Here is a 22,233-nt window from a genome sequence, read left to right on the forward strand (position 1 = left end):
TGAACCTTTAAAAATCAGACGAACAAGCTGAATTTTGCCGAGAATATTAATTTTGGAACTCTAAAAAACATGCAAAGTTTATCACTTTTACCCCAAGGATTCCACCTAAAACTTTCCTCGTAGGAGGGTAAAAACGCAAAAAAAACGATTTAACAAGAATCTGTAGGCCGTAGCTGAGATAATTTTAATTAAAGCCCTGCTCAAAATCAAAATCAAGCTCAACTTATCAGTGTAGAAATTGTTGCACCGTTTCCCCGTAGATTACCTGACAACCGGCATATCTTGGTGATCATGGATATTTAAGTACAGGCTCAAACGTCTATTTATCTCCTAAGCAAAAGGCCTCGACAGAAGCTAAGTTCCTGGTTAATAATTTGTTTTGCTGTACTGGAGTTCCCAGAAAATACCATTATAATCAAGGCCAAAATTTCACATGGAATTTGTTTAAAAAAATGTGTAAAATGCTAAGAATTGTGTAAACTAAAGCTCCACACTTACATTCCCAGTCAGATGGAATAGTGGAAAGATTTAACCAAACCTAACGTAAACAATTAAACAAAATAAAACACTTAATTTTTGTTTAAACGTTTCACTTTAAACACATTAAACATTTGTCATTTTCAGTATAAATGCAAATGCAAAATGTAATTTTTATTACAATCAATTGTGGCCTTATCTCAAATAAATATAATATATTTATGTTAGTTTGTTGTATAATTTTTTTGTGACTAATCCTATAATGTCATAATATAAAAAGGAAAATAAAGGAAAATTAAATCAAACAATCAAATGCTTTGTAATTCCCTCTAACGTAAGACTATATTTGGCTTGAAAAAACTATTTTTCAAAGAAAAGTATTTACAATAATGACGGACGATACAAATAAAGAGTGTCGGTATCCTTATTAGAAGATCACAAGATCCTATTATAAGTCAAAGTAAGAGATAGCAATCGATAAATACTGTGCAAATTTTAAGAACTATAAAAACATATATTTTTTATAATTTTACTTATTGTTTATTATTAACGATGTTACTCCTGTTTGTACTAATAATATGCTCTACCTACCTAATTAACTTTAAAGTAGTATACTCCAAAACTTTAGGCATGTTTACCAAACATGTTCTACTCGGAAGTTTCCTAAAGTATATACGTGATTGTGAAACTCCATTTTGTATTAAACTTGGGAGAAAACACCTCGCCTTCTACCGAATATCACGTATATAACTAGTAACAATCTTGGATTTCAAACTCTACGTCCGAAAGTACATATTTGTACCTGATACGCCTCCTAATATTTTATGTGATGTTCAAAATCTACATCTAAATGCATGACCTATACGTTGTATGAATAAAATCTCGTCTCTTCTATTAGCTATTCAACAGTAGTATCGCTACTTTGTAAATAAGCATTTTATTCTCAAATTAATATTTTGTTTGCCCAGCGTGAAATCCTCCTAATATCAGTATATTACGATTCAAATACCTACACCGTTTTATGCCAGTGGCGGGAAAGGGGCTACCTGGAGGTCAGCTAGTGCATCCTTTTATTGAAGACATTTTGTTTTAAACAATGTTTCGTATATTAAATTAATACACATCATCAGTTTATCTACAAAATTATTTAAATAAGCAAACATACATAGATACAATCAAATTTTTACCTTATACAAGATATGCAGCAATAATATGATGGAAGTGAAGAAATTAGCAAAAAAATCTCATTTTAAGTATACCTTTTAACACTTGAAACGGGCTGGGCTCCTCTGCACCGTCCAAGTGTAACCGAATAAATATATCGGCCGGGTACAAGTAATTAAATTAAATTACTTCGGATTATCCTTCGACTTTGGTGTATTGCCATTAAGTGGTGTTTCCTTTGTTATGTGGATTTAAATAAACTATTCTTACTCAGTAGAAATGTATTTAATTATAAATAGTATACCTTTAAATTGGTTGATGAAAATACAATAATTATTATTTATTTGCTCGTTGCTTGTATAAGAAATATTATCACTTACAGTTGTTATTGTTAACACGTGATCGGATGATTCACCATGCGGCAGTTGAACTTAATGGCGATGTGTCTTCTCGGCCAGTTGAACGTAAAAAAGAGAAAGAATTCTATACAATCTTTCGCAACGTCAAATTTTGGTCTGTACCAAAGGGTGGTCAGTGGTAGGACGCGGGAGCGCTGTTGCCAGTTTGGATCAAATCCGAACAAACACTGTCAGACCATATAAGTCGCCTGGCGGCACTCGAATCCAGAATCATTTAAATGGCTATTATACTTGGCTATGGCTAACTAGCATTATGGAACGACAACGGTATGGCTCAGCATAGCCAAGAGTTAAAAATATTTTTAAGTGCAAATAAAATTGATATAATGCTTACTTCCGAAACGCACTTTACAGGTAAAAGTTACTAGAAAATGCCAAACTATAAATTATACACCACAAATCATCCTGATAATACTAAACACGGAGGTTCCACGCCATAATTATCAAAAGTAATATAAAATATTACGAACTACAGGCAACTAAAATACCGTACCCTCAGGACACAAAAATAGTAATTGAAGACTGGAGTTTGCCAATCACTATATCATCATTACACTGCCCTCCCAAGCACACAATAAAAACAAATCAATTTTCTGAATTTTTTAAACCACTTGGATCAAGTTTTCTAGCCGATGGTGATTACAATGCGAAACATCCTTTTTGGGGCTCTAGATTGATGACCCCACGTGGCAGACAACCACTTCAAAGAAATTAATAATAATAACCTCAATAGTTATTTTACAGGTGAACCTACATATTGGCCAACAGACAGAAGAAAACTTCCAGATCTCCTTGATTTCTGTATAACCGAAGATATAGCAGATAATAACCTAACAACTAAATCATGCTTCGACTTAACATCCGATTACACTGTATTTCTTACCCAGTCTTCTAAAATAATTAATTTACCTAGACTTCCTAAGCTTTATTTATCAAAAACCAATTGGACTTTATTTGGAGAAACTATTACTAATAACTTAAATATAAACTTATGTCTAAAGACAGAAAGTGATTTACACACTGCTGTGGATCATCTCACTATATGTATACAGAAAGCGTGCTGGGAATCTTTCCCGCCAACCAATAATAAACCTAATAAGAAGTTTTATCCCGAGGCCATTACACAAAAATTGGAGAAAAGAGAAAACTTACAAAGACATGGCAAAACAGTCAAACACCGATCAATAAAGCTACATTTAACAAATCAGCTTTATGATCCTGCAAAGCAACAAAGACTTAAAAAAATGCTAAATGATCTTAAAAATACATTGACTGCAAAATATCTGAGAGATTTATCGCCATTAGAAGCCACAGATTACACCCTTTGGAAGGCTACCAGAAAATTGTTGCGACCAGAACAACATAGAACAACATACCTATCAAAACTAGTAACGGACATTGGGCAAGCACTGATGACTAAAAGGCAAATATATTTTTCGAATACTTGTAAACTACCTTTACTACATTTCCCAGTGAGTTATAACCAGATAATGAGGAAAGAAAGCTCTTAGTTATAAGCTGGATTTGTCTTATGTCAATTATCACAAAATGCGATCCTCTTATTAACACAAATTTCCAACGCGGTATTAAGAATATGATATTTTTCTTCACAACGGAAAGTGGTTCAAGTTATATTAATCCATAAAATAGGCAAACTTTTAGAATCCGTAACTTCATATAGACCCATTATTTTATTACCAATTCTTGATAAAATTCTTGAGAAACTAATACTTAAGAAATGGAGTTTTGTCCTAGAAGAAAACTGCTTAGTTCCTGACTACCAATTTTTGACAAATCACTCTGCAGTTGACACAAGTGTAGAGAGTTGTTAATATCATCAATCAGGATTTGGAGAAAAAGCGCTATCGATTTGCAGTATTCTTGGGCATCATACAAGCTTTTGACAAAGTGTGACATATAAGCTTGCTGTATAAAATTAAATAATAACTACCATCTGAGTACCATAGGATATTCAAACCCTTCATAATACACAGATATTTCCAGATTCAATACGATACGTAAGTAACAGCATTGAGACCTATAAACTATGGCGTACGTCAAGGTAGTGTGCTTGGTCCACTCTTAAACCTATTATACACGGCCGACCTACCCACTTCTGATCAGTGTTTTTTGGCAACCTTTGCTAATGACACCGTCATCCTCTCGTCGCACACAAATCCGAGCGAAGTATCTAGAAGGTTACTTCTAGATGCTTCGTCCAGTTCGAAAGTCCACTTAAATACTATTCAGAAGTGTAGTAAATCAAACCATGTAACTTTTACAACCAAACGTCTGACATGTCCACCTGTATAACTAAACAATCAAGATATACCGCAATCCGATAGTGCAAAATACCTTGGTATTCATTTTGATAGACAACTTACTTGGAGAAACCACATCTTCAATAAACAAAAATAAAATTGGATTAAAATTAAGACAAATTTACTGCTTACTTGGAAGAAGATCTGAACTATCACTAGAAAATAAATTAGTAGTGTATAAAGTAATTCTAAAACCCATCTAGACCTATGACATTCAACTGTGGAAGTGTGCAAGCGAATCCAATATTGAAATCCTGCGGAGGTTGCAATCGAAGGTCTTTAGGCAGATTGTTAATGCACCATGCTATGTCCTTAATGAAGTCATACATCGTGATCTCTCAGTTAGTGTTGTGCGCCAAGAAATGGATAAGTGTATTGATAGGTATTTAAAGCGATCATAAATTCATCAAATTTTTTAGTGCGGTAAACCCACTGGACAACAGCAGGGAAGCGAGAAGATTTAAGAGACACAAACCCTTGAACTTACTACGTAGATTTTGATCAGTTACTTGTTTACAATATAATTTTTTTTAAATATTAATTTTAGTTAAATTTAATAAGGAATGTACCAGCACTGGCAAGTATTCTTCGCTCATGTTAATTTCTCCGTTTAAATGATCAAATTTGATTATTGTCCAAACAGGACAGATTGAAAATCTTGACTGAAAAATAAAATAGAAAAAATAGCAGAAAATCAACAAACTCCAATTTTTATATCGAGAATAATGCAGAAAAGCATATTAAGCCGTGTTCTTCATAAGCCGTAACAACTTGATTTTTATGCAAGAAAACGCTCAGCCACCAAATTTCCCAGATTTGCGTTCCATAGAGTATCTATACGATGCACATAAATGTAAATAACGCAAAGAACTGTAGAGCTTATTCTATTTTAATACAATAAGACCTAAAATTCTTTTTTATTTTTATATGTTGCTTAAATTTTGCATGACTAATATGTTTATTAAATTAATATTGTAGATAAAATTGCCTGTGGTTGGCTGTATACCATAATTTAACAAAATAAAAAGAAAGTAAAAAAATTCTTCTAAAAAAGGTCTCTTTTTTTATCATTGGTAGGTATATTTGAATTTTAGAAACTATCCAAAAGGATTAGTTAAAACGTCTACACGTTTTCGGTATTATCAGACCATTATTAGAAAGTAGAAAATTTCGTGAACTCGATGACGTTTGTTTTCACCACCCATCAATTCCATTAGTACATCTTAACAAAATTGATCTATTTTTTTAAATTATTGTAGACACACGCCCCTGTCAAGTTTGAAATGAATTACTCCAAACCCTGTGTAGCTACATACAGAGAGTATGGAAATTTTATGTACCTTATGAATACATTGTAGATAAAAATGCGTATGCTCTTGGTTTAACGTCGATCGAGGACTCGAGATACCAACATAAACATTGACTTTGAGGATTATGCTTGCCAATATTTTTTGCAAGTAGGTCAGCGTGAGAAGGCTGCCAAATTTCATTTTGGTCTAAGTAAGAGCTAGGTAAAAATGATAGAAATAGGGTAATAAAATATAAACAAAAATGTACGGGTTACATGAAGGGTAAAATAAGTTATATCGTATGAAGGTTTGGCTAACATTTTTGGATGTTTGTAGTCCAGAGACTATATATTCTAAATAGAGGGTTTATATTGCTACGGATAGAACTCACCAAATAAATTGAAAATTTTTTGGTTAACAATATGGTAATCGGGTATTTTCACTTTATTAGTGGTTCTTTGTACACCGGCCTCAAATGTACAGGGTGTTTATGTACCTTTTTCACAAAAGAAAACTTGGATCGTTCTTATATTCTGGACTAAAAATTTTGAAATCTCTTGTATGTTCCAGTTTTTGTTTTACCTCGCTTTTTAGCTTTTTTTGAGCTAGGCTTTAAGTTTTGGCGCAATCCTGCTTTCAGATGAAAATTATCAGTATCTCCCATATCTGTGTTATCACTAGTTGTTACTCCCTTATACATGTCTGTCACAATCTTTACATATTGACTGGGACTTCTTTCTTATTGAGTGCCTACAGTATCTCTCGAGGATCACTATTATATGCTTTCTCAAGATCAATAAATATTATATGACCGTTTGTTTGTTTATTCCTGTATTTTTCTTTCACCCGCCTTACATTGAAAATTGCATCTGCTATTGATCTACCTTGCATAAAGCCGAACTGATCATCCGATATCTCAGTTTCTCGTTGTCTTTTATCAATTACTATTTCCCATATTTTCATGATGTGACTAACTATTTTTATGTTCCTGTAGTAGCTCTGGTGGTTCTGATTTTTGTTCACAGGTACTAATATAGTACTTATCCATTCGTCTGGCATTTGTCTAACTTCTATAATTCTATTAAATAAACCTCTTAGTCAACTGCTTACTTATCCTTTGTTTTTTGAAGTGCTCGAGCGACTTCTTCATTTGTTATTTTGGTGACTATTGCTCTTAATTTCTCCGTTAACACAACTGGTTTTCTGTTAAATAATTGATTTATTAAACTGTATAAGTACTTTTTCATCTCTTTTTGGCATCATCTTTTTCGTAAATTAGTATTTTATTATGTTCATCTCAGATACATCTTATTAAAGTGATTAAAATCTTTTACAGTGAAAGCTAAGTAAAGTTGCGTTCACGTCATCGTTGTGAACATTTGTGGCGTTGTCAGATGGTTTATGAAGTATGAAAATTAACAGAAAAGAACTAGGCACTGTTAACAGAAAAGAAGTATACAAAAAAGGTGAAGGTAGCAAATTTCACACTAGATTAAATGGAATTTAAAATTTTTTTATTTTTATTTTTTTTTTGTTAATTACATTCATGAATAGATTTCACAAAGTAAGGAATTCCACAATAAAATTGGTAAGGTTATTACTGAGTTATCGAACAATAAATATAATCAAAATAAAACCACAAGAAATAAAATAAAATATTTTTTAATAATGAACGTATTTTCAAAGACAAAACATGACATTAAGTAATACATCAACGAACTAAACATTTTCTGAATCTGATTCCACATTAGTGTCACTCTCTCCACTATTAACATTTATTACTTTTGGACTAATTTCTTGACTGACGATCAAATGTTGTTTCTCTCTCATACCATTTAAATATTTCTCTTTCAGTATGATTGATAGAGTTTTTCCACATATCAGGAGTAATCATGTAAAGTACCTCATGACACATGTTTAGACAGTTACCGCTGTTACCATCTCTACCAATGTGCCTATTGTAATATTTTTTTGCTATTCCCCAAATTAATTCAATAGGGTTAAAGATACAATGGTAAGGAGAAAGACGTAAAACTTTGTGTCCATAACGTTCTGCCATATCGTCCACTATATACTTGGTTTGTGGTTTATTTCTAAAAAAATGTTTAAAATAAATGACATTTATATGTAGTATATTTACTGAGAAACGATGCTCAACAGTTCTGTTGAACATCATATGGGAATAGGGAATGTTTTTTGCTGTCAACCACTCCTCAATAGCACTTTTTGACCATCCTGTATACGGAGTTTTATGGAATAACATACTGTGATAAGGTGCATTATCAAATACAATTAGAGAAGGATTCTCTAAGTTTTGCAAAAACTGATATTCAAATCATTTCAAGAAATTTGCCTGGTTCATTTCCCCATGATAATCACTAAGTTGAGTTTTTGAACAAAATATTGCTTTAGCAGCCTCTATAAATCCGGTTTAATTTCTAGCATGGAATATAATATAATCTGCAATGATATTATTTAAATGTTCATGTAACAACTGTTGTTAATACAACAAACCTTTTGCCATCCATTGGCCAGGAATTATTAATGATCCCATTTTGAAATATCCAAGTTTCATCGATAAACACGAATTGGTATATTTCTTCATCCTTCGCTTCTTTATAAGTTCTCAAGAATTGTACTCTTTTACAAACAACGTTAGGTAATTCCATAAGTCCTCGTCGTGGATTATCCTTCATCCACTCAAACCCAAGTTCTTTGAGCAATTTTTTTAAAGAAGTGGTATTTCCATTAAATAATTCTTTATCTTTCAGTTGGGACCACAATGATTGAACCGTTACGTGCTGTTCTAAAAGCATTCAGAAATAATATTATGTTAAATGTATATTTGTTATAATTATACTTACTTCTCTGGTACATATTGTACATTATATCATGAAATAGATCTTGTATTTAAAGTTATTGTATTTGTTACTTATTTATTAGTGCAACGCTTTTTGTTCATGTTCATTTATTAGTGCAATGATATTTTATTCGCATATTACCACTTGCACAGAGTTTAAGGGTAACAAAGGGCCATTATTATTCCTTTCTTCTTCAGAATAGTTAACTAATTAAACCACAAGTTCAGTAGATAAGGTGCCACTATACTCCACTTTGACCTTTGACCCCTGACGTCACAAGCACCGTCCGCGCTCCGGTCACGCCCCGTGATGACGTCATGAACGCTAGCCGGCACGGACAGTAATAATTGGTTATTTTTAATATGAATTAATGTACATACTATTTTTGTATTTCAACTATTTTTATTATCTACTACTGATAAGACAATTTTAATCAAAGTATTATTTATTAAATAAATAAAAAATTCTACCATGTGTAGGACTCGAACCCGCGACCCATACGTTGATGACTAGACGTTCAGACTACTAGACCAATCGGTCATTTGAAGTAGGTAGGCGTCAATAGGTATAAAAAAAACAAAGTCAAAGGTCGTGTTCATGACGAAGCAACCCGTGTACAAACCGCAGAGGATAATGCAAAAGCGAATAGTTTGACGATATGAATATTGCAATTATATTTTTAAACTTGTGTGTTAAATATGAAATGCCGCAAACTCAAAGTACGATAAAGAGAAACTATTTTTAACAAAAACAGTTTTTATTTGTAAAGAATTATGTTTTGAATCGAGTATCTAATTCGGTTATTTACAAATTAGTAAAGATTAGGTTAAATATCCGTGTTGCAGAAAACCGCAAAAGTTCTGTGGTATTGTAAGCGTAATATAAACAAATAGTTCATATCCCAATATTCGGAATGCAATACTTTTATTTATGAAAAGTAGAAAATTATAGGTGACGTGTTATTTAAGAAAGAGTTCAAAATAAATCGTAATAACTAAAGTAAATAATATACTTAATGGTAAAAACTTACGATATATACATCTGTGAGGGTGTTTTAAAAAATTCAGCCATAGCGTCAAAGGTTCCAGTAACAGGTCATGCTCTTTTAAAATTTTCAAATGCAGCGCAAAGAATCCATTAGCGACAGACAATTCACACCTTTCCATGCCTAAAACTGAAGTGTCTTGTGAGCAAGACTCAGCCATGTTCAAGCAACCAATAAAAATAAAAGAATATCAAAGACTGTTACATTTTCAGGTCGAAATTCGAAATTTATATCTTTGTGTAGAAAACAAACAAGAAACCACAATCATTTTGTAAAGGATATCAGATAAGAATGGTATTGTTTAAAAGAAAAATCATAAAAGAGAATCAAATAAAGTGTTAATAGGCCAATGTCTATATACTAACAGATGGATGCAGACTTACACAGAGACACACAGAGTGTAACAGAGGTTTGCAGAACATAGCAGGCGCCATCGGTGGCACGCTAACAGTTCAGACGCCATCAGCGACATGCAAGCAGAGGGTAGAAGAGGGTAACAGAGGGTAACAGAGCGTACCAGAGGGTAGCAGAGGGTAACAGAGGGTAGCAGAGGGTAACAGAGGGTAACAGAGCGTACCAGAGGGTAGCAGAGGGTAACAGAGGGTAACAGAGCGTAGCAGAGGTTAACAGAGGGTAACAGGGGGTAACAGAGCGTAGCAGAGGTTAACAGAGGGTAACAGAACGTACCAGAGGGTAACAGAGCGTACCAGTGGGTAGCAGAGGGTAGCAGAGAGTAACAGAGACACACCGAGGGTAGCAGAGACCATATAACAGAGCGTAACAGAGGGTAGCAGAGGGTACCAGAGGGTAGCAGAGTGTATAAATACAGGAGATGAAAACTATGACATCATTTGTTAAGATGTCGTCAAACAGAGAAGTTCAAGTAAAAAGACTCGCCGCAATTGTGAGGGCAAAGTATAATGATCTCAAAAGGATGCAAATTGATCAAAAAGAGCTACTAGAATCGACGTTAAAACCAGTAACTACACCTCTTAATGAAATACTCAACTACACAAATGAAACCAACACTAATAAAACACCAGATCTCGAAGAAGACGAAGCACAAAATATTCAAACAAAACACCTCACTTCCGAGGAAGTTCGACGTACTCAAGCCGTGAAGGGTAATGATGCCTACCCTTATCTTAAAAAATATAACCAAGATGTGGGGAACATCGACCAAGTATACGGTCCGAGATTTAATTGGTCTACCGGTGACTGGAAGTTTGGAACTCATCCCATTGATTTTGATAAAGATAACATTCAAATGGATTCACACATTTTTAAAGCTACACCTGGTTTATACGAATTGCTTTTTTCCAAAAACCCTCTACAATACACACTAGCCGATCAAAAAATCTACAAATCTCTGCTAGATATATCAGGTGCCCACAAGGACGGACGAGGCAGGCTACGTCACCAATCTCACACCGTTAAATACGAAAAAATTATTAAGCCCATGTATCCAGCTAAAAGAAAAAAACCACAGACTTTACATTCTAACGTAAGAAATGACGAATCACGTGACCACGCTGCATCGGAACACCTGTGTAAAAGAAGACCACAGACCGTAAATGGTATTACAAGAAAGGTCGAAATACATGACCACGATGCGTCAATGTCAGTACATCAAAAGTCTAAAAGACACAACAATGTTCAAGATACACCAGACATACAGCAGGAAAATAAAATTCGTATTGAGGATCTGAGTGCTGTCGACAAACAGTTACTTGACGAAGTGGAAAAAATATGGACCCTCTATGACGAAAATAACGATCCAAAAGACAAAAAGTAAACGCAAAGACAATGCCAAAATGGCATTACGTCATCTCTCCGTTGTTATGGGTCAGATCGTGACGTGCGAAGTATCGTTGAAAAGGGGTAACCAATACGTTAACACAAAAACAAACGCAAAAGACATTGCCAAACGGCACTAAGATGCAACGTCCAAACGGCTCAACGTACAACAACGTGCAAGGTATCGGTGGAAAGGGAAGGCTGTAACGAATATGTTAAGATAAAAATAAAGCGCAAAGGCCTTGCCAAAACGGTACTAAGCTTGTAACGTTCAAATGAATCAACGTACAACAATGTGCAAGGTATTGATGGAAAGAGGAAGTGGTAATGAATATGCTAAGATAAAAAGCAAACTTAAAAATATTGCCAAAAGGATACTAAGCTTGAAACGTCTAAACAACTCAACGTACACCAACATGCTAGGTATCGATGGATAGGAGAAGTGGTAATGAATGTGTTAAAATAAAAAAACGCAAAGACAATGCCAAAATGGCACTAAGCTTAAAACGTCTAAACAACTCAACGTACGAAAACGTGCAAGGTATCGATGGAAAGGGGAGGTGGTAATGAATATGTTAAGAGAATAGCAAACGTAAAGACAGTGCCAAAAGAACATTAAACTTAAAACGTCTAAACAGCTTAACGTACGACAACGTACAAGGTATCGATGGAAAGTGGCGGTGAGAACGAATATGTTAAGATAAAAAGCAAACGCAAAAAACAATGCCAAAACGGCAATAAGCTTGAAACGTCTAAACAACTCAAAGTACGACAACGTGCAAGGTATCGATGGAAAGGGGAGGCGGTAATGATTATGTTAAGATAAAAATCAAACGAAAAGACATTGCTAAAAGGACACTAAGCTTAAAACGTCAGAACAACTCAACGTACGACAACGTGCAAGATATTGATGGAAAGGGTAGGTGATTATGAATGTGGTAAAATAAAAAAAAAAGGCAAAGACAATGCCAAAACTGCATTAAGCTTGAAACGTCCAAACGGCTCAATGTGCAAGGTATTGATGGATAAGGAAGGTTGTAACGAATATGTTAAGATAAAAATAAAGCGTAAAGACATTGCCCAAAGGACACTAAGCTTGAAACGTCTAAACAACTTAACGTACGACAACGTGTAAGGTATCGATGGAAAGGGAAGGTGAGAAGGAATATGTTAAGATAAAAAGCAAAAGCAAAGACAAAGGTACTAAGCTCGAAACGTTTGAACAACTCAACGTACGACAACGTGAAAGGTATCGATAGAAAGGGGAGGTGATAATGAATATGTTAAGGTAAAAATCAAACGTCAAGACATTGTCAAAAAGGAGACTAAGCTTCAAACGTTCAAACGGCTCAACGTACAACAACAACAACGTGCAGGATATCGATAGAAAGGGGTGGTAAGAGCGAATATGTTAAGATAAAAAAAACGCAACGACATTGACAAAAGTACATTAAGTTTGAAATGTCTAAACAACTCAACGTACGGCAATGTGCAAGGTATCGATGGAAAGGGTAGGTGTTATTAAATATGTTAAGATAAAAAGCAAAAGCAAAAACAATACCAAAACGGCAATAAGCTTGAAACGTCTAAACAACTCAACGTACGACAACGTGGAAGGTATCGATAGAAAGTGGAGGTGGTAATGAATATGTTAGGTAAAAATCAAACGTAAAGATATTGTCAAAAAGACACTAAGCTTAAAACATCTAAACAACTTAACGTGCGACAACATGAAAAGTTTCGATGAAAAGGGGAAGTGGTAATGAATACGTTAACACAAAAAACAAAGATGACGGTATTGTCAAAAGGACACTAAGCTTGTAAGTCTAAGTGGCTCAACGTACAATAGCGTGCAAGATATCGATAGAAAGGGGGGTGGTCACGAACATGCTAAAACAAAACACAAATGCATAAACATTGCCAAAACTACACTACAGCAAATCTCTGTTGTTATTAATCAGATTACTACGTGTAACACGTTAACTGAAAGAGGAGCGATATTTAATACGTAAACACAAAAAACAAAAGACAAAGACATTGTCAAAACGTCACTATATCGGATCTTTGTTGCTACTAAACGGATATAGAAAATAATGATCAAAGCAGTCTACATGCAAACATTAAAAACATCGAAAATCATGAGAGGCAGCACGTAATAAAAATACTTTAAAAAACATCAAAAATCATGAAAGGCAATACGCAAAAAGTAATAAACACATACAGCCAAAAAAAATAATATTCACAAGCAGTACACATCAAAGAAAATACGGTTAAAATAATATTCAATTATGTAAACGGGACATGAACCTGTAAATTAACAACAAAGAATTATAAAAACGTAGCGGGTACATACCCAGACAGGCGTAATCTTTGGAAAAAAAAACAAGAGACAACCGAACAAAAATTTGTGAAATATGCTCAAATACAACAAAACTATGTTAAATACTGTCAAAATAAATACCTGCAAAGAAAAATGAACAAAATTTGGCGTAAACAATGGTAAAATATAATAAACTATGTAAATTACAGTCAAAAAAAAACAGTCTACAAAGAAAGAAGAAGCAACAAAAAAATAACAAAAAACATAACAGAAGATGTACTAATGTGTACAACAAGTAAAAAAGTAATAAACACGTACTGATGAAGTAATAAAACACTTATCGATGGATAGATACTAATGATCAAAGCAGTCGACATACAATGAAAAATACATTTAAAAAACATCAAACTTATAAGAGGCGACACGCAAAAAGTAATAAGCACCAATCGACTAATAGGAAATAATGATCAAAGCAGGTGACATGCAATGAAAATACATTAAATAATATCAAAATTATAAGAGGAAACATACAAAACAGTAATAAACACCTATCCGTCGGAAAGGTAATAAAATACAGTTAATACAATAAAAATTGAATTATGCTAAAAACGAGACATAAGACAGACAATTAGCGACAAATAGCAAAGAACATCAAAAAACGTTTACAAATACCTGAATACATATCAAAGAAATTAGATAGATGTAATCTTTGGAAAAACGAGACAAAAAGACGGAACTTCTGCGAAATATGATAAAATACAATAAAACTATGTAAAATACAGTTAAAAAATAATTACCTACGAAGAAATAAACGAAAAAATATATATAACGAACAAACATATCTTAAAACAGAAGAGGTGCTAATATGTAAAACAAGAGGGTTTACAACCTCACGGCAAAATACCGTCTAATAAAAAAAGCAAAGGGCAAGCCGCCTAAACACAATAACAATAAAATAAATTATTAAAAATAATTATTTCTAGCAGTCGTAAAAAGAAATAATGCATAAAGTCAACGACATACCGTGAAAAATACATGAAAAACATCAAAAACATACACACAAAATGTAAAAAAAATAGAAAAAAGCAATCTAGCATTTAACATGTAATTGTAGCAATAAAAACATCAAAAAGGACAAGAGGTGTTATACATAAACAAAAATTACTTGTCACCATCCGATGGCAAAAGAAATTAGTGCATAAGTCGTCGAAATACAGTGAAAACACAGAAATATCTACCAAAATACTGCTAAGGTTAAAGATAAAAACAGTGCCAAAATACTAGAGTAGAACTAGACGTTCTTTGGAAAAAATGAGACAACCGAGCGAAAATCTGTGAACTATGCTCAAATACAATAAACTTATGTAAACTGCTGTCGCAAATAAAGAACTGCAAAGAAATAAACAAATATACAGGGGTGATATAAAAAACTACATGTAAATTATTGTCAAAAATAAACACCTGCAAGGAAAAGAAGCAAAATCTAAAGTGAAAAAAAATGCTGAAATATAATAAAAATATTTAAAATACAGTCACAAAACACTATTTGCGAAAATACTCACACTACGGTTGCAGAAGCTTGGATATTGTCTATATACAGAACACATCGACCCCAGTGTTCTCAGAAAATAACACAGAAACAGTAGACACACTAACAGTGGATGTATGTTGCAGATGCTACAGACTCTGTCACTGTAGTGTCACACGCCGTTTGTACCGTTAAATATCACAGAATACTAGCGGTGTGTAACAATATAGTTTCTGAAGGATACGACGTTTAATTTTGATGACTGAACACTTAGATACTGATTTGAAAACTGTACAACCAAGTGCTTCCTGCCCATGCATTGATGACAAAAAACCGATAACTTGAAAAAACACATAAACATGTTTACTATTTTGGCGAATTTTCTAGGCTGGGATTATAAACAAATAATGGATCACACAATATTCTTTTAATCTAAATCAAAAATAGTCTCAATACAAGCAAAAATAAGATTGTATAAAATAATAATTCGTCCCACAATAACGTATGGAAGCGAGACATGGACTCTGAACCAGCGGGAAACGGCAAAATTACTGGTACTGGAAAGAAAGATACTGCGGACTATCTATGGGCCTTGCAGAGAAGAGACAACAGGAGAATGGAGAAGAAGACACAATGATGAATTCCAGACAGTTTGTGGAGATGAAAATATAGTACGCTACATTAAAGTAAACCGAATAAGATGGGTGGGCTATGTACTGAGATCGAGTGACGAAAGACTCCTGAACGCCACATTCTGGGAAAGGTCCGATGGCAGAAGGTCAGTTGGTCGACCAAGAAAGAGATGGAGTAGCCAGTGATCTACGCAAAATGGGAATACAGCAATGAGAAATAGCTACTCAGGGCCGACAACAATGGAGGGAAATAGTAAACGCGGCCAAGACTCACATAGAGTTGTAGAGCCAAATGATGATGATGATTATGACAATATTCTTTCAGGAATTGCGGTTTTAGATCTAACCACGAGACTGTAAGAAAACGATAACTAGTAATGTACTACACAAAAACAATTAAATTTATCATCTATAGTTTTAAATGAAATTAGGAAATAACAATTACCTAAATATGCCAAATAGCCAATAAGGCCTGTCGTTCGATAGATCCAATAATATGTTATTTTTATTGGCAAAAAAAAATCAAACGAATCGGCTGCTTTGACAAAACACAAAAAATATGTGTAATAGAACCACCGAAAGACCAAAAAACCGATATTATCAATCAACAAAACCAATAGTGATCGATAGGGTCTGTGACAAGCAAACGCAAGGACAATACCAAAACGGCACTAAGCTTGAAACGTCCAAAAGGCTCAACACCCAACAACGTGCAAGGTATCGATGGAACGGGGAGGTGGTAACGAATATGTTAAGATAAAAATAAAACGCAAAGATATTGAAAAAACGGTACTAAGCTTGTAAATTCCAAATGACTCAACGTACAACAATCTGCTACTAAATGACATCGACAAATAGAATACCATTTTACGTTAGGAGCATATACTAGAAGAGCAAAGTCACTCTCGTTTAAGATTAAATGATACCATTCTCTTGGTGACTCTTCGTAATCATTTACCATCTAAATAGATGGTAAATGTATTAGGTTAGATGGTCTCTGCGTACCTCTGTCTACGTGTTACAGATGGTTCTGTGTGCCTCTGCATGTCTCTGCGTACCTCTGTCTACGTATCACAGATGGCTCTGTGTGTCTCTGCGTCGAATGTCACGTGATTCATGTAAACGTCAAATGTTACGTTATAAACGTCACATTTTTACGTGAAGACGTCACGCGTCACGTCAAAACGTCACGCATCACGTCAAAAACGTCACGTTTTAAAGTCAACACGTCACACCTTACATATGGATAACATGAGAGTAAAGCGTCTTTTCGTCTCTTGAGTAAAGTTAGCGACGGTTGAGCGATGGTTAATTTATTAGGTTAGGTGGTGCCGCGAAGCGACCCGACCTAACCTAATAAATTAACCATCGCTCAACCGTCGCTAACTTTACTCAAGAGACGAAAAGACGCTTTACTCTCATGTTATCCATATGTAAGGTGTGACGTGTTGACTTTAAAACGTGACGTTTTTGACGTGATGCGTGACGTTTTGACGTGACGCGTGACGTCTTCACGTAAAAATGTGACGTTTATAACGTAACATTTGACGTTTACATGAATCACGTGACATTCGACGCAGGACGTGACATTTCACGTGAAATGACATGAATGATGTGATATTCGACGCAGAGACACACAGAGCCATCTGTGATACGTAGACAGAGGTACGCAGAGACATGCAGAGGCACACAGAACCATCTGTAACACGTAGACAGAGGTACGCAGAGACCATCTAACCTAATACATTTACCATCTATTTAGATGGTAAATGATTACGAAGAGTCACCAAGAGAATGGTATCATTTAATCTTAAACGAGAGTGACTTTGCTCTTCTAGTATATGCTCCTAACGTAAAATGGTATTCTATTTGTCGATGTCATTTAGTAGCAGATTGTTGTACGTTGAGTCATTTGGAATTTACAAGCTTAGTACCGTTTTTTCAATATCTTTGCGTTTTATTTTTATCTTAACATATTCGTTACCACCTCCCCGTTCCATCGATACCTTGCACGTTGTTGGGTGTTGAGCCTTTTGGACGTTTCAAGCTTAGTGCCGTTTTGGTATTGTCCTTGCGTTTGCTTGTCACAGACCCTATCGATCACTATTGGTTTTGTTGATTGATAATATCGGTTTTTTGGTCTTTCGGTGGTTCTATTACACATATTTTTTGTGTTTTGTCAAAGCAGCCGATTCGTTTGATTTTTTTTTTGCCAATAAAAATAACATATTATTGGATCTATCGAACGACAGGCCTTATTGGCTATTTGGCATATTTAGGTAATTGTTATTTCCTAATTTCATTTAAAACTATAGATGATAAATTTAATTGTTTTTGTGTAGTACATTACTAGTTATCGTTTTCTTACAGTCTCGTGGTTAGATCTAAAACCGCAATTCCTGAAAGAATATTGTCATAATCATCATCATCATTTGGCTCTACAACTCTATGTGAGTCTTGGCCGCGTTTACTATTTCCCTCCATTGTTGTCGGCCCTGAGTAGCTATTTCTCATTGCTGTATTCCCATTTTGCGTAGATCACTGGCTACTCCATCTCTTTCTTGGTCGACCAACTGACCTTCTGCCATCGGACCTTTCCCAGAATGTGGCGTTCAGGAGTCTTTCGTCACTCGATCTCAGTACATAGCCCACCCATCTTATTCGGTTTACTTTAATGTAGCGTACTATATTTTCATCTCCACAAACTGTCTGGAATTCATCATTGTGTCTTCTTCTCCATTCTCCTGTTGTCTCTTCTCTGCAAGGCCCATAGATAGTCCGCAGTATCTTTCTTTCCAGTACCAGTAATTTTGCCGTTTCCCGCTGGTACAGAGTCCATGTCTCGCTTCCATACGTTATTGTGGGACGAATTATTATTTTATACAATCTTATTTTTGCTTGTATTGAGACTATTTTTGATTTAGATTAAAAGAATATTGTGTGATCCATTATTTGTTTATAATCCCAGCCTAGAAAATTCGCCAAAATAGTAAACATGTTTATGTGTTTTTTCAAGTTATCGGTTTTTTGTCATCAATGCATGGGCAGGAAGCACTTGGTTGTACAGTTTTCAAATCAGTATCTAAGTGTTCAGTCATCAAAATTAAACGTCGTATCCTTCAGAAACTATATTGTTACACACCGCTAGTATTCTGTGATATTTAACGGTACAAACGGCGTGTGACACTACAGTGACAGAGTCTGTAGCATCTGCAACATACATCCACTGTTAGTGTGTCTACTGTTTCTGTGTTATTTTCTGAGAACACTGGGGTCGATGTGTTCTGTATATAGACAATATCCAAGCTTCTGCAACCGTAGTGTGAGTATTTTCGCAAATAGTGTTTTGTGACTGTATTTTAAATATTTTTATTATATTTCAGCATTTTTTTTCACTTTAGATTTTGCTTCTTTTCCTTGCAGGTGTTTATTTTTGACAATAATTTACATGTAGTTTTTTATATCACCCCTGTATATTTGTTTATTTCTTTGCAGTTCTTTATTTGCGACAGCAGTTTACATAAGTTTATTGTATTTGAGCATAGTTCACAGATTTTCGCTCGGTTGTCTCATTTTTTCCAAAGAACGTCTAGTTCTACTCTAGTATTTTGGCACTGTTTTTATCTTTAACCTTAGCAGTATTTTGGTAGATATTTCTGTGTTTTCACTGTATTTCGACGACTTATGCACTAATTTCTTTTGCCATCGGATGGTGACAAGTAATTTTTGTTTATGTATAACACCTCTTGTCCTTTTTGATGTTTTTATTGCTACAATTACATGTTAAATGCTAGATTGCTTTTTTCTATTTTTTTTACATTTTGTGTGTATGTTTTTGATGTTTTTCATGTATTTTTCACGGTATGTTGTTGACTTTATGCATTATTTCTTTTTACGACTGCTAGAAATAATTATTTTTAATAATTTATTTTATTGTTATTGTGTTTAGGCGGCTTGCCCTTTGCTTTTTTTATTAGACGGTATTTTGCCGTGAGGTTGTAAACCCTCTTGTTTTACATATTAGCACCTCTTCTGTTTTAAGATATGTTTGTTCGTTATATATATTTTTTCGTTTATTTCTTCGTAGGTAATTATTTTTTAACTGTATTTTACATAGTTTTATTGTATTTTATCATATTTCGCAGAAGTTCCGTCTTTTTGTCTCGTTTTTCCAAAGATTACATCTATCGGATATGTATTCAGGTATTTGTAAACGTTTTTTGATGTTCTTTGCTATTTGTCGCTAATTGTCTGTCTCATGTCTCGTTTTTAGCATAATTCAATTTTTATTGTATTAACTGTATTTTATTACCTTTCCGACGGATAGGTGTTTATTACTGTTTTGTATGTTTCCTCTTATAATTTTGATATTATTTAATGTATTTTCATTGCATGTCACCTGCTTTGATCATTATTTCCTATTAGTCGATTGGTGCTTATTACTTTTTGCGTGTCGCCTCTTATAAGTTTGATGTTTTTTAAATGTATTTTTCATTGTATGTCGACTGCTTTGATCATTAGTATCTATCCATCGATAAGTGTTTTATTACTTCATCAGTACGTGTTTATTACTTTTTTACTTGTTGTACACATTAGTACATCTTCTGTTATGTTTTTTGTTATTTTTTTGTTGCTTCTTCTTTCTTTGTAGACTGTTTTTTTTTGACTGTAATTTACATAGTTTATTATATTTTACCATTGTTTACGCCAAATTTTGTTCATTTTTCTTTGCAGGTATTTATTTTGACAGTATTTAACATAGTTTTGTTGTATTTGAGCATATTTCACAAATTTTTGTTCGGTTGTCTCTTGTTTTTTTTTTCCAAAGATTACGCCTGTCTGGGTATGTACCCGCTACGTTTTTACAATTCTTTGTTGTTAATTTACAGGTTCATGTCCCGTTTACATAATTGAATATTATTTTAACCGTATTTTCTTTGATGTGTACTGCTTGTGAATATTATTTTTTTTGGCTGTATGTGTTTATTACTTTTTGCGTGTTGCCTTTCATGATTTTTGATGTTTTTTAAAGTATTTTTATTACGTGCTGCCTCTCATGATTTTCGATGTTTTTAATGTTTGCATGTAGACTGCTTTGATCATTATTTTCTATATCCGTTTAGTAGCAACAAAGATCCGATATAGTGACGTTTTGACAATGTCTTTGTCTTTTGTTTTTTGTGTTTACGTATTAAATATCGCTCCTCTTTCAGTTAACGTGTTACACGTAGTAATCTGATTAATAACAACAGAGATTTGCTGTAGTGTAGTTTTGGCAATGTTTATGCATTTGTGTTTTGTTTTAGCATGTTCGTGACCACCCCCCTTTCTATCGATATCTTGCACGCTATTGTACGTTGAGCCGCTTAGACTTACAAGCTTAGTGTCCTTTTGACAATACCGTCATCTTTGTTTTTTGTGTTAACGTATTCATTACCACTTCCCCTTTTCATCGAAACTTTTCATGTTGTCGCACGTTAAGTTGTTTAGATGTTTTAAGCTTAGTGTCTTTTTGACAATATATTTACGTTTGATTTTTACCTAACATATTCATTACCACCTCCACTTTCTATCGATACCTTCCACGTTGTCGTACGTTGAGTTGTTTAGACGTTTCAAGCTTATTGCCGTTTTGGTATTGTTTTTGCTTTTGCTTTTTATCTTAACATATTTAATAACACCTACCCTTTCCATCGATACCTTGCACATTGCCGTACGTTGAGTTGTTTAGACATTTCAAACTTAATGTACTTTTGTCAATGTCGTTGCGTTTTTTTTATCTTAACATATTCGCTCTCACCACCCCTTTCTATCGATATCCTGCACGTTGTTGTTGTTGTACGTTGAGCCGTTTGAACGTTTGAAGCTTAGTCTCCTTTTTGACAATGTCTTGACGTTTGATTGTTACCTTAACATATTCATTATCACCTCCCCTTTCTATCGATACCTTTCACGTTGTCGTACGTTGAGTTGTTCAAACGTTTCGAGCTTAGTACCTTTGTCTTTGCTTTTGCTTTTTATCTTAACATATTCCTTCTCACCTTCCCTTTCCATCGATACCTTACACGTTGTCGTACGTTAAGTTGTTTAGACGTTTCAAGCTTAGTGTCCTTTGGGCAATGTCTTTACGCTTTATTTTTATCTTAACATATTCGTTACAACCTCCCTTATCCATCAATACCTTGCACATTGAGCCGTTTGGACGTTTCAAGCTTAATGCAGTTTTGGCATTGTCTTTGCCTTTTTTTTTTATTTTACCACATTCATAATCACCTACCCTTTCCATCAATATCTTGCACGTTGTCGTACGTTGAGTTGTTCTGACGTTTTAAGCTTAGTGTCCTTTTAGCAATGTCTTTTCGTTTGATTTTTATCTTAAC

The 22,233-nt window shown here is 34.2% G+C and overlaps 1 long non-coding RNA gene across 1 annotated transcript in view; it reads right to left on the reverse strand.

The window, feature by feature from the left end:
• Nucleotides 1-15,479, reverse strand: part of LOC140440051 (uncharacterized) — a 122,672-nt gene extending 107,193 nt beyond the window's left edge. The window contains exons 1-2 of the long non-coding RNA XR_011950776.1: nt 15,256-15,479; nt 9,562-9,705 (exon numbers count right to left, since the gene is read on the reverse strand). This is a non-coding gene — a long non-coding RNA (uncharacterized lncRNA). The remainder of the gene's footprint in view (nt 1-9,561; nt 9,706-15,255) is intronic.
• Nucleotides 15,480-22,233: the final 6,754 nt, after the last annotated feature.

This window comes from Diabrotica undecimpunctata, chromosome 1, assembly GCF_040954645.1.
Source record: "Diabrotica undecimpunctata isolate CICGRU chromosome 1, icDiaUnde3, whole genome shotgun sequence".
Classification (NCBI taxonomy): domain Eukaryota; kingdom Metazoa; phylum Arthropoda; class Insecta; order Coleoptera; family Chrysomelidae; genus Diabrotica; species Diabrotica undecimpunctata.